The following is a 14,430-nucleotide window of genomic DNA, read 5'->3' on the forward strand; positions in this document are numbered from 1 at the left end:
TCACGGAGGAGTGAAAACCATTCGCCCGCAAAACCAAAAGCCGCTCTCAAAAAAAAAAAAAAAAAGCAAATCCGAAGCAACCTCTTCGCTTTTCTCAGCACGGTAACACAAAATTAGGGAGTTTTAGAATAGCGCACGCTAAAGCTTCGCGTGCGCAAAGAATAGCGTCATCGCCACTGCGCATGCTCCGAACGCAAACCAGGTTTCGCGCTTTGCGTGCGCAATTTTAGCGTGCGCTATTTCTCGGAAATAGCGTGCGTACGCAAAGAGTCTTTGCGCTTCTCCAAGGAGGATTCGTGATGAGAAGTTGGCTTAAGCCAAGACGAGCAGAGTTAAAAAAATGGCGGCTTTCAGGATTATGTCGGCGGCTGCTTTGGCGGTGTCGTGAGTGCGACGTCGGCGGCATCCTCGCGACTGCGATTTTCAATACGAAACGAAATTGTACTCGGTTTGGCCACGATCACCGACAGCTTGATGCTTGTGACGCGCGAACATTTCTCGGCGAAGGTACGATATGCGAAGGTCAGCACACGAGACCTTTCTTGCCGAGGCGACGCAAGCGGACACGACCGGTCAACCGCTCGCGTCGCATTCTCGCGTTTAAACAAATCTAAAATGGTACTCTAAACCAAAAAAACTTGTTTTTTTCTAAAGTTACAGCATTTCGTGTGTGAAATAAAAATTGTGACTGTATCTTGGTGGCGTCGCAAGCGCGAGATGCTTGGGCTTTTGCGTCGCGACGGAGAAACGCTATTCTATAACTCTCTCGCGTCGCGTGAGCCAATACAAGCGCTAAATTTAGCGCTAGCGTTCGCTAAAATTGCGTACGTTATTCTAAAACTCCCTATTACGGCGTAGCCGCGTAGCGTAAAAGGATGTTAAATCGCTTGCCACCAGATGGCAGGGTCAAGCAGAGTAATCGCGAGTAGCTGGCTAGGTGGCGCTAAGTACCGCCTAATTCACGTTTTACAAAAAAAATATATATATTTTCTTACGCCATTGCGTTTCCTTTTCTTCGGGAATCTCTAACATATAGACACGTTACACACACTACAAGCATCAGGTGAACATATATTGAGCGCATATACAGGCATCGCACATACAAACATCAATACAACAGCACACTACCGCGATCACTACACCCGAGCCCTGCGTTTCCGTCTTTTATACTGGTCGTTTTGAACGTACGGAATTTTTCGGTGACTCCCTATGTAATAAAAAATATTCCGAACATGTTCATTTTTTTCCAGCAATGCCATACATCTGAGACTACTCTTAATGGCTCAGGGGATGAATCTCTTATTAAAAAGAAAATGCTCGATCATGCCGTAATTATTTGAAAGCCAATAAATCGAGCCGCTCCAATGTGGTTCGAAGCCATGAGTTTGTTTTCCCGCACGGCCCTTCGTAGCCAGTATTTATATTGTAGTGTTTGTTTTTCTATTTGTGCTGTTCTCGCACGGCTGCAATTGCCGTCTTGAATTAATCTTTGTAGAGCGGATATTCACTCAGCTGGAAGTGATGCTTCACGGGCAGAGAAATCGCTTTTCGATCAACTTGAATGCAGTCAAAGCCGCGACTTGCGGCAACTGTTAAGTGTACCGAGCTACGCCGTTGCGAGCTCGAAAACGTCTAGCGCTCATCCCAGCGCGCCACTTGGAGGGCAGTTTCTACAGGAACCGTAATATATTTAAACAGTAAAATAATGGATAGCGTTTTTTTTTTTTCGATTTTACCTTTTTTTTAATGCTAAACTTCCATTGTAAATATACGTACTTTCCGTGATACCGTATTTTCCGGACTATAGTCCGCACCCGGTGTATAGTCGGCAGAGGCAAATTTGGGGTCAAAAATGAAAGTTTTTGCTTAGATAGTCCGCATTCGTTGCATAGTCCGCACCTGGTGCTAAGTCGACACGAAATTCTTCTCATACGCGGCACACCTTGACATATGTATGTTCTCTTAGCTCACAAAAAAAGTCTATAATATACATAGATTATCAATAACATACTCTTTTATTCACAAAATCCGTCCCGTCTCGTCATAATCAACGATATTGAAAAACATAATTCCTGTATAGTCCGCACAGCCAGAAATTTCAACTTTTAAACTTTCGTACTGTTCAGTCTTTTCTCCAGAGCGCAATCGCTCTCGGGGACCGACAGTCACATTGGCCACTGTACGATAGGAGCCTACCGTTCAGACCAGCGTTCCAACATGACTATCCACACGTCGATCGACCGCACCTAATCCCTCAAGTGGTTTTAAACTCTTTAATTTAAAGCGGAATGTCATCCTGCGACACCCCGCCCCCTCCGATCACGGCCCGACCAGCGGCATCAATGCCCGACAGTTTACGTCATCTCACCTTGTTACACCACTGATACGCGAACACACGGTAACATCGGCGATAATTCCAGTCTTCTGTTCACAACCCACAACACTGCCATCACGATGTCGCTGACAAGCAGAAATACAGAATCACGTTGAATGCCGGTTGGCACTCGGCACGGGACAACAGAACCGAACTCAGCACGGAAGGCACCCAGGCAGCCGGCAGGAAAACCTGCCTGCCTTGGACGCAGTTCCCGCGACTTCCATAACGTCGAGAACGTCGACACAGTTCCTCGTGGTTTCGCTACTGTAGTTCCGCGTGTGTCCCGCAAATCGGAGACGGCCGTTCTACCCAGTGTATGTAGCGCTGCTGGCACTGCTCCGGAACTTCGCTGTTTCTAGCGGCTTCGTCAGCTCGTTTGATAAAATTAGTGGTAAAAACGTCAATGCAACCAAAATGTTCTGAAACGTTTGGACTAGAAGACGGAATTACAGGCGGCCTTCGCTGCTGCTGAAGCTCAATCAACTCAACATTAATTTATTAAACAACGTGCGCGATGTGCTCGAAAAACGAAACCGAAAGAAGATGGGTCGGGAGGGCGAAAGCTTTCTCCGGTCTGCCTGGAGAAGGAGGAAAACGTCTCGGTGAAGAATAAGGACTTTAATTTTCCTTTCATCGTTCTGGGTTTGTTTACATGCGTTTTGATAAATAAAAGTAAAAAAAAAAACAAAAAAACTTGACGACAAAAAAAAAAAAAAAAAAAAAAAAAAAAAACCCGCTCCTCTGAGGATCCAATCTTTGACCACTTGGCCAGTAGCGCGATGTTTTACCCCTGCGCCAACTGAACAAGGAAGAACTCGTCCTCCTCTATTCATCTGAACTGCCGTTCCTCCCTTCTCTGGGCAACTTGTCCGCAAAGGAGGAACAGTCGGTGTTGCTACCTTTCTCCTCTTTTTTTTTTTTTTTTCTAAGAGTGTAGGTTCTTCTACGTCATACCTGCGGCGATGGTAGATGGTAGAGCCTAAAGCTGGGGGGCTATGTTGCGCTTTTTGCACTCCCAGGAGACTAGGGAGAGGGAAGTGACGTCAACGACACAGCAAGCGCAGATTGGGTGTTGATTTCGCTTTCTTCTGTCAACATCCAATCTGCATTTGCTGTGTCGTTGACGTCACTTCCCTCTTCCAAGTCTCCTGGGAGTCCAAAAAAAACGCAACATAGCACCCCAGGGGTCACACTGCTCCGACATCATGCAAAAGACAGGCTGCATACAGAATCAAACGCGAATCGCCTCGAGATGGCAGCTTCGAAAGCCGCATGGCAATGAGCTGGAGGATAAAGCTTGGCACGCGGCATTCGAACCACAGATGTAGCGGTGACTCGTCTTAGCAGACTGTCTTGTGGACGATGTATGAGCATGTGTGACCCCCGCTTACAGCAACTGGATCCTGGGAAAGTAGCGCCAAGCTCCCCGTATACGATCGCCATTTCGGTTCATAAAATGAACAGTTTCTCTTTCGCCTCTCCATTCTCGATGAGCCAATTTAAATTCGCCGGTGACAGGTAGCCTTACATTTCTTGAATAGCGACATTTTGTTCTCCACATACCGGCGAAATAAGCGCACTTCGCACAGCCACCACATGCTGCGTCACGCGCTGGCGCACTTAGTGCAACAAACCATGTCTTCAAGCTCAGACAGACAGACATGTCGGCACCCTACTTTCCACGATCGGCTATGACGTCTGAAACGGGATGAATTGTGCATTCATGGATCGCCACCGAAACATCTCATTCGTTCCCGGGGAAAAGAAGAATTCGAGCCGCATTAATGACTGCTGACAAGCCCGTGTAAACAGGAACCGCCTCCCATTCTGCACGCGTTACGGACCAAACAAAGTTTATTCAGAGTTAAAAAAATATATACATAATGATAACGATCAGCTTAAATTATCAGCCGGCATCTGTACGCGTGATCCAGCCGCCCGTCGCGCGCTTGCTCATCCAACGCATTCAAATCACGTATACCGGACGAACCAACGAGTAGTGAGCGTGACCGCGACGACGGCGACAATTCGACGCAGCAAAGTTCACAAGTCCGTCTCACAACCCCCACCCCCAATCCTCTAAAAAAAAAAAAGAAAAGAAGAAACCCCACATACAAAAGGAGAAGAAGCAAATCAAAGGGCACTACTAATTTCCGTGCAACGAGCGAGACCCCGCAGCTTCGTTGCCCTAACCTCGGGCGTGGTTCAAGTCACGTCTCCTGCGCAAAAGGGCAGGCCGCCGGTATACGGTAGCGGTGGCTCTGCCGAAAAGCGCCGAACGAACGACGACGACGACACACGCGAGCACGAAGCTCGGAGAGGGCTTTCAAAGGGGGTCACAGGCGTACTCGCAGGCAATGCCACCGAGACAGCCTCGATGACGTCACCGTGTTTAAATGCTTAGTAGTTACAGGTCTTCTCTGATGTCCCGTAAAGCACGTGAAACTATAACGTCAGTGTTTCGTGAAATGAAGTCTAGAAGCACAGGCTTTCTCACCATTACAGTCAAAAGGACATTCATCTAGTGTCGTCAAGAATAAGGTCATGCAATTATGCATTCTTCGTCTACATTTAGCTCTAATAGACCATTTACTATATTCCCAAGCGCCCCGGCCCGCACCCGAGGAATTATGGGAACAGTGTTCCTTCAGCTCACTAGTGATCGCTAATTTTCGACCAACTCCATGTTACACAGTTTTTGAGCGTAATTCGGGGTCACCCCCGAACGAGCGCCTGATATTCCCCAAGGGCCTGTCATATCACTTTAAAATTGCTCGTCAATGTCAGCATTTTTGATACTGCGCATGCGATCCACCTTTCAACCTGGAATGAGCTGCAGAAATCTCTTACAATATTATCATTCTCGTAATTGTTGTTTGAGAAGAAATTGCTTAAAAAGCCGATAATTCACAACAACAAAAACCAGAATTTAGCTCATAGTTAACTTAATATCAGCACAATAATAATGTAAGAGATTTCTGGCAGCCCATCCAGGTTAAAGGGTGGATAGCATGCACAGCGTCAAAAACGCTGACATTGAGGAGAAATTTTAAAAGCGATATGACAGGTCATTGGGGTATATCAGGCGCTTGTTCAGGGTGACCCCGAATTACGCTCAAAAGTTGTGTAATCAAGGATAGGGTCGAAATTACCGATCACTAAGGAGCTGAAAGAACACTGTTCCCATGATTCTTTTAGCACGGGCCGGGGCACTTGGGGGATATAGCAAATGGTCTATTGCTAGAAAGCGACGCCATCGCCCAGCTCCAGGGGTATAATGTTTCCTATGGCATTCCAAGTCGTTGACCTTTCACCCAGCAGTAGAGCGCACAAATCAATCGATCTATCATTCCAAGTTACAAGGTAGGCTTTTCTCCACTTCCCTTCCTGTACTGTAGAAAAAGGCAGACTAAAATAAACTCAAATATTAGGCACCGTCGACCTTTAATGCGCCTCAAATTAGTGGCAACATTTGAGGCTGGTAAGGAGATTATTCACCGTCCTTTTTCGGACTACGAAAAAGGACGGTGGGTATTTACACCAGAAGCAGTGCAAATACAAATAGACGTCCGCTTGTGTCCCGCCCTGTAAACTGCACATGTAGCAAAATCTGCAACCTCCTTATAGCTCTAGGACCGCTGACAGGATGGGATCGTCGGGAACAAGTTTCACTTGTCTCGCCTCCAGCACAAACTTCCAAGCTTTGGTAATGCTTCGGCTCAGTGACCGTAAACTACTTCTCCAAAAATATTAGCTTTAAAAGCCTCTTGGTATTTTCCGACAACAGTCACATAAAATTTTGTCACGCCTTGCCCTGCTACGATACTCCTGACCTTTAAATAAGCGGCTAACACAACCAACAATGTGTAGTGGACAAGGATCGTGTGGGTGAAGGAGCAGCAAGGTGTTTTACCCACAATACGTGGCACCAAAGAGTAGAGAGAATGGCACTCACCCAAGACCACTTCGGCTCCAGGAGTTCACCGGCTGGCACTTCCAGCAGACAGAGCAGGCGGCGACACAAGGTATCCGGTCCAGAGCCAAGGCCCAAACCGAAATCCAATCCGTGGGGCAGTCTTCAGATCGTCAGACAAGTCCGGAGCGGCCTCGCAAACGCTTTTCGACGCACGCGGCGCCAAGAGGCGACTTCTACGAAAAACGGCAAAGCAGACGACGGCGCGTCGTCTGCTTCCTTCGTCTGCATCGCCCGCACTGTCGCCTATGCCGGTGGTGTTCGCCTAACACTTCCATGCCCGAGATAACGCACACTCACGCAATAAAAAAAAAGGGGGAAGAAAAAAAAAAATAAATAAATAACGGGAAAAAAAAAAAAGAAAAAAAAAAAAGATGGAGGGCGGAAAAAAGGTCAATTGTCTTTCAACTAGTTTGTGCGGGTCAACCCCTTAGAGGCGGACACACCCTTGCAATTTACGGGCAGTGCCAATTTGGAAAACGAGACATGTCGTAATATTGAGAGGGGTCGCTCATCTCCGAGGCACCCTTCCTCTCGTTCTCAACTCAACTAAAGCGTTTGACCTCGATACAAAGCAAGAAGGCTCTTCGCAACAAAAGGTCAAATGTGTCCAGGTCGCCTGAATGTCCGGCCCGGGACTTTCCTTGTCCCTTTCTGACCCTAATTGGGAGCCCCAGCACACATCCTGCTAACGTGCAGTCTTCAGGATCACAGGCTCTTTAATAAATGGATTCTTACTTTTCCCGGCATTGTTAGCTAAGGATGTTTTCTTTTTACCTCGCCTCCCCCGCAAGACAGAAACTCGTATAAGCTCGCTCGCTCACTCCCCCCAGCTCAACCTCCATCTAAGAATTTTAATACACATGTAAGCATTTTGACTTTTTTCTCAGATCCTCCTCTCCCGCATTCACTCCTTCCTTGGTGTTCTGCCTTGCCGAAAACTCAGACCATGTCAATGCCAAATTGTTGCCATCCACAAACTGCCACTTTGCACCAGTGGTGCATTAGCACCAGCAAAAGGGGTGCTGGCACTGTGCTGGCCCGAGAGATTTGACAGGTCCAACAGAGTAAGAACTGACAAAGATGTGAAAGCAAAGGGAAGGAAGGTAAAATATAAAAAGAAGAAAGAAAAAGAAATACCAGGAACGTAATACACACTCCAAGATAAACAAACAAAAATAAAAATGGTGAGGGCTAGGCAGAAATTACACATTACAGCAACAACACACAAGCACAAAAATCTGAGTCCCCAAATTCATTTTTCTCTCGAACTACCTGCTTCTTTGAGATTTTCCTAATTAATATAAAATGGTTCTGTACTGGCACACATTAATTTGATAAGCCATCTCCTATTTACAAACACTGGAACATACACAACTTTAGATTTCTCCGAACTCCAACAAAGCGAACAGATACACAGATCAGGCAATGTGCCCAACGCTCGGTAGCGAGCTGGCCGCGACACAAAGATGTTCGGTCAACCGAAAAATTAAGTGAATGAGGACGCAACGAACCGGAGAACGAGACAACAGACGAGGTGAGTCACTCGTCCTTCGTTTAGGATAACAGAAAGCTAGCTCTCAAGAAATGAGAAATGTCTTCAAAGAGTCGCAAACGAAAATAGCCGCCGGTTGGTGCATATGTTGGCTCGCACCAAAAACAAACAGCCACAGCAGTATCTGTGTGCTTTTTGTAAGTTTCCACCAGAAACAAACAGAGCCACGGCAGTAGTCCATTTTCTCGAATCAAACATAGCTGGAGCGGCTCGTTCAAAACAAAGTGAGGGAAAGTATAAAAGACAGCTATTGTACGAGCACAATGACACGTGCAATGAGCAACCTCACTTACTAGTGCGTCGGTTTCGGCGACACCGATGGGCAACACTTTCACTCACTTAACTTCAAGCAAGCCACTTCTGGTCTTAGAAATAGCCTGCTAAAAATAAGAAATTACCTAAATCATTAGTTCCCAGATGGGAATCAGCAAAACGCTTGCCTCCCAACCCCCCCCCACTTCAAAAAGAAATAAAATATTGGAGGTGTTTTTGTTGAGAATGCCAGATGCAGTTCTGCACCCTCATAAAAGAGGGCACGAGGGCACAACATACTGCAGCATTACTGGGCAGCCTACGAACATGAGCACGCTTTCTCCAGACTTGCCTGCTTAGAAAGCAGCAGGTACCGCCAAAACACTGAAAACCCGGCTGGGGATATGCTGCTCCGTTTAAAGAGCGTGAGCTGGCGTAAACTAAACGAGGGCAATTCAGTGCAAGCGTGATGTTTCTGCTTTTCTTTTTCACAACACAATCTGTGTCAAACTGCTAGAGGTTAGTCTTCAACTGTGCCGCCATTGTGGTCTCCTCTAACCACTTTGCCTGGTGTGGACGAGGCCGACAAGGAGTCCCTAGGACATGAATGACGACTGCGAATCAACTCAAACGATCCATTCAAACGAAAGTTCTACTGAGCCACTCCAAGTCTGAAGCAGCCCACCGCGTGTGTAGTTAGACATGCGGCACATGCTGGCATTTGCACCAGTAACTGTTCTGAAGCAAAAAAAACACTAAAACGAATGGCACTTTGTACGTGCATCCTCCGATGCCTTATTTTGGTTATTTTCTAGAGATCTTTTATACAGATAGGGTAAGCATGTGCAGCATGTGTACCTACATTCTCAGCATTCCCGTTGGCACTCTGGTTATTCGGTGAAAGACCCGTCCCTGTCGAAGGGAACACAAGGGAATGCCGAAAGGTGCCATGGGCACCTTTCAGATGGCTGCCCCTTGTGGAACATTGACCCCACGGAGGCGGACGCACGGCTCTTCTTTTTGGGAGAGATGGGTGGCGGGCGGACTCACCTAGTGGGGACGCAGGGTGCCAGCGTGAGGTGGCCGCGTGGTGGGCTTCATTGGGGAGAGTCGAGGCACAGCCGTAGCCGCTGGCAGGAAAGGGCCGACCTCCTCGCTGCCATGCTGGGGGAAAGGGCACCTGGGAGAGGGCACCACCCCAATTAGTCCACCTGCCCTTGCACACACACTTGTAAAGACGCTAGGGGCCATTTCAACGGTACTCGGTGGGGTGCGAATGGGTCGGAACTCCCAAGACAGTGTCAGCGGCCAATAACCCAATGCACTTGTACTAGAAAGATTCAAGTCGTGGAAGTACACAAAGCGGCAAACCTAATACCCGTCGATTTTCCTCAATGGAAAGATGGGAGAGCTTGTCTTTGAAACGCTTTGTTTCTGCAAGATAAAGCTGGCTTTTCCATTGATTCCATTCAAACAAAACAAGAAAAAAAAAGTGCTGAACTGGTTTATGCTTAACAATCAACACATATAAAGGAAGATTAAATGTGCCTCCTTCTACAGTGCAATAATATCTTCTTTCGACGGATGATGTTAGAGGTTAAAGCACGGAGAGGACGCAACGCACACACAAGATTGATGTTGCCACTGGCATTCTCAACCTCGTCCGAGTCAGTTACAGTCAGCTAGCATCCAGCGATTTCACAATTTTGGCACATCCGATCGAATCCAAACTGTGACATAATGATTAGTCGAACCGAGAGGCAAGAGTGGCATACAGAGGGGGAATCGTTTAATCTTTCACAAGCCGAAAATGGTCAAATAAATTATATTAATCCTCGCATTTGACCCCTTCCCATCAAGAAACAGAAATAAACGTGAAACCGAAACGCTACATAAACTTCTCGCACCACGAGAATCCAGCGTGAGCAACCCAAAGCCCAACATATTTATCTGGGCAGCGCCTACAAATCGGATACAAGACAAATCCAAAGCCAAAACAATGTTACCTAATCCTCGATCAATAGAAAACAAAACAAAGTGAACGAAAGAATGAAAAAAGTCTACACGCGAACGACTTCCCCATCTCCAACTAATCCCCCTCCCCACCTTCAAAACCCCCTGCCAAACCCCAAATCGCAGAACATAGAACAAAGAATTCAGCTGGCTTCTCTGTCCTCCCTCGGACCGTAGGGTGCTCTATTTTTAGGGGCTATGAGAAAGGAAAGAGGGAGAGGAGGGGGGAGGGGGTTCCAACCCAGTCTTTACCCGTATCCACTTGTTTGCTTTGGAACAACTCCCAGAACACAAAAAAATTCAAACCCAGACAGCCACAGCGTTGGTCAGTGTGTCGGCACCACGATAACCCGCTTGCGCGCTGGTGGTACATTGCATCTTAGAAAGAGCCGGCCGGATGTTCTCCCCGTTGGCTCGGCTTTCGGGCGCGATTGCCGCTGAAAGACTGCTTGATTCTGTGCAAGCGGTGGTGAAAGAGGCAGCTCTTTCTTCACCCCACGAAAGCTAGGACCGACTGACACAGTGGATGTCTAACAACTGGCGGGAAAGCCGGGAGAGGGCTGGCTGCAAGAGCGGCAGGCCCGGATATTTCCTTTCTCATGGGGTTGCATGCAGCCCCCCCCCCGCAAAGTTTAGACTGGCCCCAGCCGAATACTAACGTTCCCGTGCAGAATGAAGTGTGCAACTCAAGTGGCACCCATATGGGCGTGGGGCATCAGTGGCCGAGTGTGTCTGCACACTGCAGTTCATAGCGTGTGGGAGAGAAAAAGGAAGAAAGCCAGAGCATAAAATGCATGAGCTTCCTTTGAGCTAGTACAACCAGCTGAGAGCCCATAAAACAACTCGAGAAAGAGTGTGTCCATCGATTGAAATAGAGGTTATTCCATGCATATCCTATGCGTATCATTCTTGCTTAGCTTTCAACTTTCTTTGTTAGCATGGGTCGCATTAATCAATATGTAGTTTATTGTAGAACTCGGTAAAACTGAAGCAAACACCTTAATAAACTACCATTCCAATAATGGCTTGTAGCAGTACCTCAGAACGCCCACAGTTAAAACCATTAGTACAATACCACTAGAGGAAGTGCACAAGCACAAGTGACCTGGTCAGTAATTCCCATAATATTCCAAGACTACAAACCAAAATAAGATAATGACTTAATATACACACAACAGCCTGTGTGGGCACCACTCTTCCATTTTGGTCCATTGTTTCAGGTTATTATGGCGCGACACCCAACACCCGCTTCAACAAACCCGAAGACATTGAATTATGGTTAGAAAAAAAAGACATCCATAGCCGAACTGCTATAATAAACACAGGTTAAATCAACAACCACAAAAAAACCGGCGTTGTCTGTCCAGAGAAAACGGCACCTAAATTCCCATTGGCTGCGATGAGTCATATCAGATGCCTTGTCACGGAAGCCCGCAGGGCTGCTCAAGGTCAAAGCCTCAGAAATAAAACACAAAGAAAAGCACAGCAACGTCACGGAAGCTGTGGAGCCAGTGGGGGCGCCGCGCCTGCATACTGAAGGAGCATGATGTCACCGCTGGAGCGCCATGTGAAAAGGAAAGACATGACACGCTGCTCGTAGGAATGCGCTGCCCATGTATGGATGCTTTCACATTCCTACACGTAAACAGTCTTAAGTGTCTCTGCCGAATTTTGACCTCCGTTTGAAGTGCAACGAAAAACGAAGATTAATAAGTAACTTTTTGTACTGTCCTTACCAGCATGCACTCTATACCGAGTACATAAAACTAGAGTAACTCAGGCAGATAAGCATTGAGATCACATTGTAAAACAATCCTTGCCTAGGCACCTACATGCAATCACCGATAAATGTGTGTATCCTAAACTCCTGAGAGCATCTTTTGATGCAAGATTTTTTTTACATGCCATATGTCGGCTACGCACGCCAGCTGGGTGGCTTGGGATTACAGGGAGTCAGTTCAAAATTTCAATAAAATGAGCTGGTAACACAATCCATTTTGGCTCTAAGGCACAACTCTTCTCCAGAGAGTCACGAGATACTTGATGTCATTGATCTCTCATCCTCCTGAAGGCTGGCTCACACATTTGCATTGGAGCACAAGGATGAGCGTGAGCATGAGAGCACGAGACTTACAATGAAAGTATACAGTGGTGCCGCCTATCAGATAGCACCTGGAGCACTGCTTATTTCCGTGTAATCAGACCCAACATTCCACAGTATTTGCGAGGCCAGACCTATACACCATCTTTAGGAGAAATGGTTTCTTGTGATATGGTTAGAATTATTTTAAGCCAAAATAAAGGAATGACGACTGAAGCATACACAGGTCGGAATTGTTCCAGAGGTGCTCCAGCACGAAAAAAAAAACAAAAAAAAACAAGACGAGAAAGTTTGTCCAGAGCCAGACAATAGACCAGCGACCACACACCGAAATGGCGGGGAATCACGTTGTGCACTGTTTGGGGGGGGGGGGGGGGGGGGGGGGGGGAGGAGGGGGGGGGGGCAATGCCGGCGATGGAACGCTGTCAACGCAGTCGCACCTAAGGTGGGAATTAACGCCTGGAACACATTTTTGCAGTGAGAAGAGATTCGCATAACCACACACCAACATCACAAGCGAAAAACTGCATAGTGCCGAACTTTACATAAACAGACGTGCAATAAACACCTCAAGAAAAAGTGTTTGCATAAATAATCTTAAGACGTCCGTAGACCGATATGCAAAACGGAATAAGGGAAGATATCTCGACAATATCGCAAACTGCCCGGTCATCTGTTGTTTTTCGCTATTATTATAATGATTGAGAAGCAACACAGAGTGCCTACTGGTGCGACGCAAGCCTGTATACCACGAACACAAGGTGAGAGAGGAAATAAAGTTCAGCTTGCGAAGTAACAGTAATTCTGTACAAGCAAGAGAAGCAAATGAACAAAGATATACGAGACAGTATATGCATACATACCGCTTACTCGACACGCGACTATAATAGCCGTGAGATGAAAATGGACTCTCTCGCGCACCAAGTGCAAAATTTCTCGCCGTCGAAACCACCAAAACGTCGCCAGCTACAACTGCCGAGCTGATGACGCGAAGCTCATGTCGCTCGCGTAAGCGATACTCTTTATATTTTTTCTCGCGCTGTTCTTTCTTTCTTCCCCCGACATTCTGTCCATCCGACGAGCTCGGGTGTTATTGATTTTAATCGGGGGTGACAGTTATTTCCAGTCTCCGAGCACGAACCCGACGAAGTGTCACAGTTCCGCGAGTATGTTCCGACAACGAACGATGCGTGCGGCAGGGCACTGCGCGGCGCCACGGTAGTAGAAAAAAATATATATATATTAAAAAATCCCACACGGATCTGAGTTAAATAAACGCGCAATCTAACGGTGCTTCACCAAGTTTAGGCGTAGGAGGTGGAAGCCTAGCTACACCGAAGACAGAACTTGGTGTGGAAAAAAAAAAAAAAAGAAAGAAACAGGCAAAGATCGACATAGGAAGTAGCTAAAATCAAAGACGCGGACACACGCACACACACACAGAGGCAGTCCGCTACCAGCAGTAGGGGTGTTTGCGCTGCGGCGTAACAAATTGGGGAATTTATGCATTTTAGAAGGACGAACACGCGTTCCGACGCTTTCTGACGGGTATTAGATTTGAGTAGCGCGTAAGGGGGCAAGGAAGCGGTAAGAAAAAACGATACTCACATACGAAAAAACTACATGAAGACTCACGGCGTCCTGTGAACCAAACAGGCGCTGACGACCGGCAGCTTTTGTCAACAGTTTGCTTAGAGGGCGCTAACAACGCTCTCGTTTCTTCCGCGCGTTTGCACCTTTGCTCTTGTTCAAATACAGCGAAACAAAACAAAATAAATGTATTCAGAAAGCTCGCAAGCTGCAAAATAAGACCATTGACTCTAAAGAACGTGTAGTAGTAAATAATACCTCATAATACGCTGCAAACAGGTTAAATATTGACTGATGAGTTCGCAAATAACTGAGAGGTTTCATATTCCAAGAAACACCAACGCGTCACCCCCATCATTTCTATCGAAGTTTTAGTTGGTTCTAGTAGATTGTTTTGATGATTCCGATAACAATACCCGATACTCCGCCGACACCTTTGCGCGTGGGTTTCGTTATCGGAAGCCTTGGAACGATCTACAAAAACGTAGCGTTGAAAACTCACGCAGGTTGGTCCCTTTTTCTTTATTGTGTCTTCTGCAAGTAAAAGAAAAAAAAATTGCGGTGGCTTA

General features: G+C 46.8%; 1 protein-coding gene across 2 annotated transcripts in view; it reads right to left on the bottom strand.

Annotated features, from left to right (window-relative positions):
• Positions 1-13,961, bottom strand: part of LOC120842246 (neurocalcin homolog) — a 60,972-nt gene extending 47,011 nt beyond the window's left edge. Inside the window, exons 1-2 of one of the 2 annotated variants that reach the window (XM_040213276.1) lie at positions 13,880-13,961; positions 9,208-9,337 (exon numbers count right to left, since the gene is read on the bottom strand). The gene's annotated coding sequence lies outside the window, so the exon portion shown is untranslated. Of the gene's footprint in view, positions 1-9,207; positions 9,338-13,134; positions 13,460-13,879 lie in introns of those variants that run through there. The other variant, XM_040213277.2, reaches the window with a different exon arrangement.
• Between the last annotated feature and the right edge of the window lie 469 nt (positions 13,962-14,430).

Source organism: Ixodes scapularis, unplaced genomic scaffold, assembly GCF_016920785.2.
Source record: "Ixodes scapularis isolate PalLabHiFi unplaced genomic scaffold, ASM1692078v2 PGA_scaffold8__174_contigs__length_109621045, whole genome shotgun sequence".
Classification (NCBI taxonomy): domain Eukaryota; kingdom Metazoa; phylum Arthropoda; class Arachnida; order Ixodida; family Ixodidae; genus Ixodes; species Ixodes scapularis.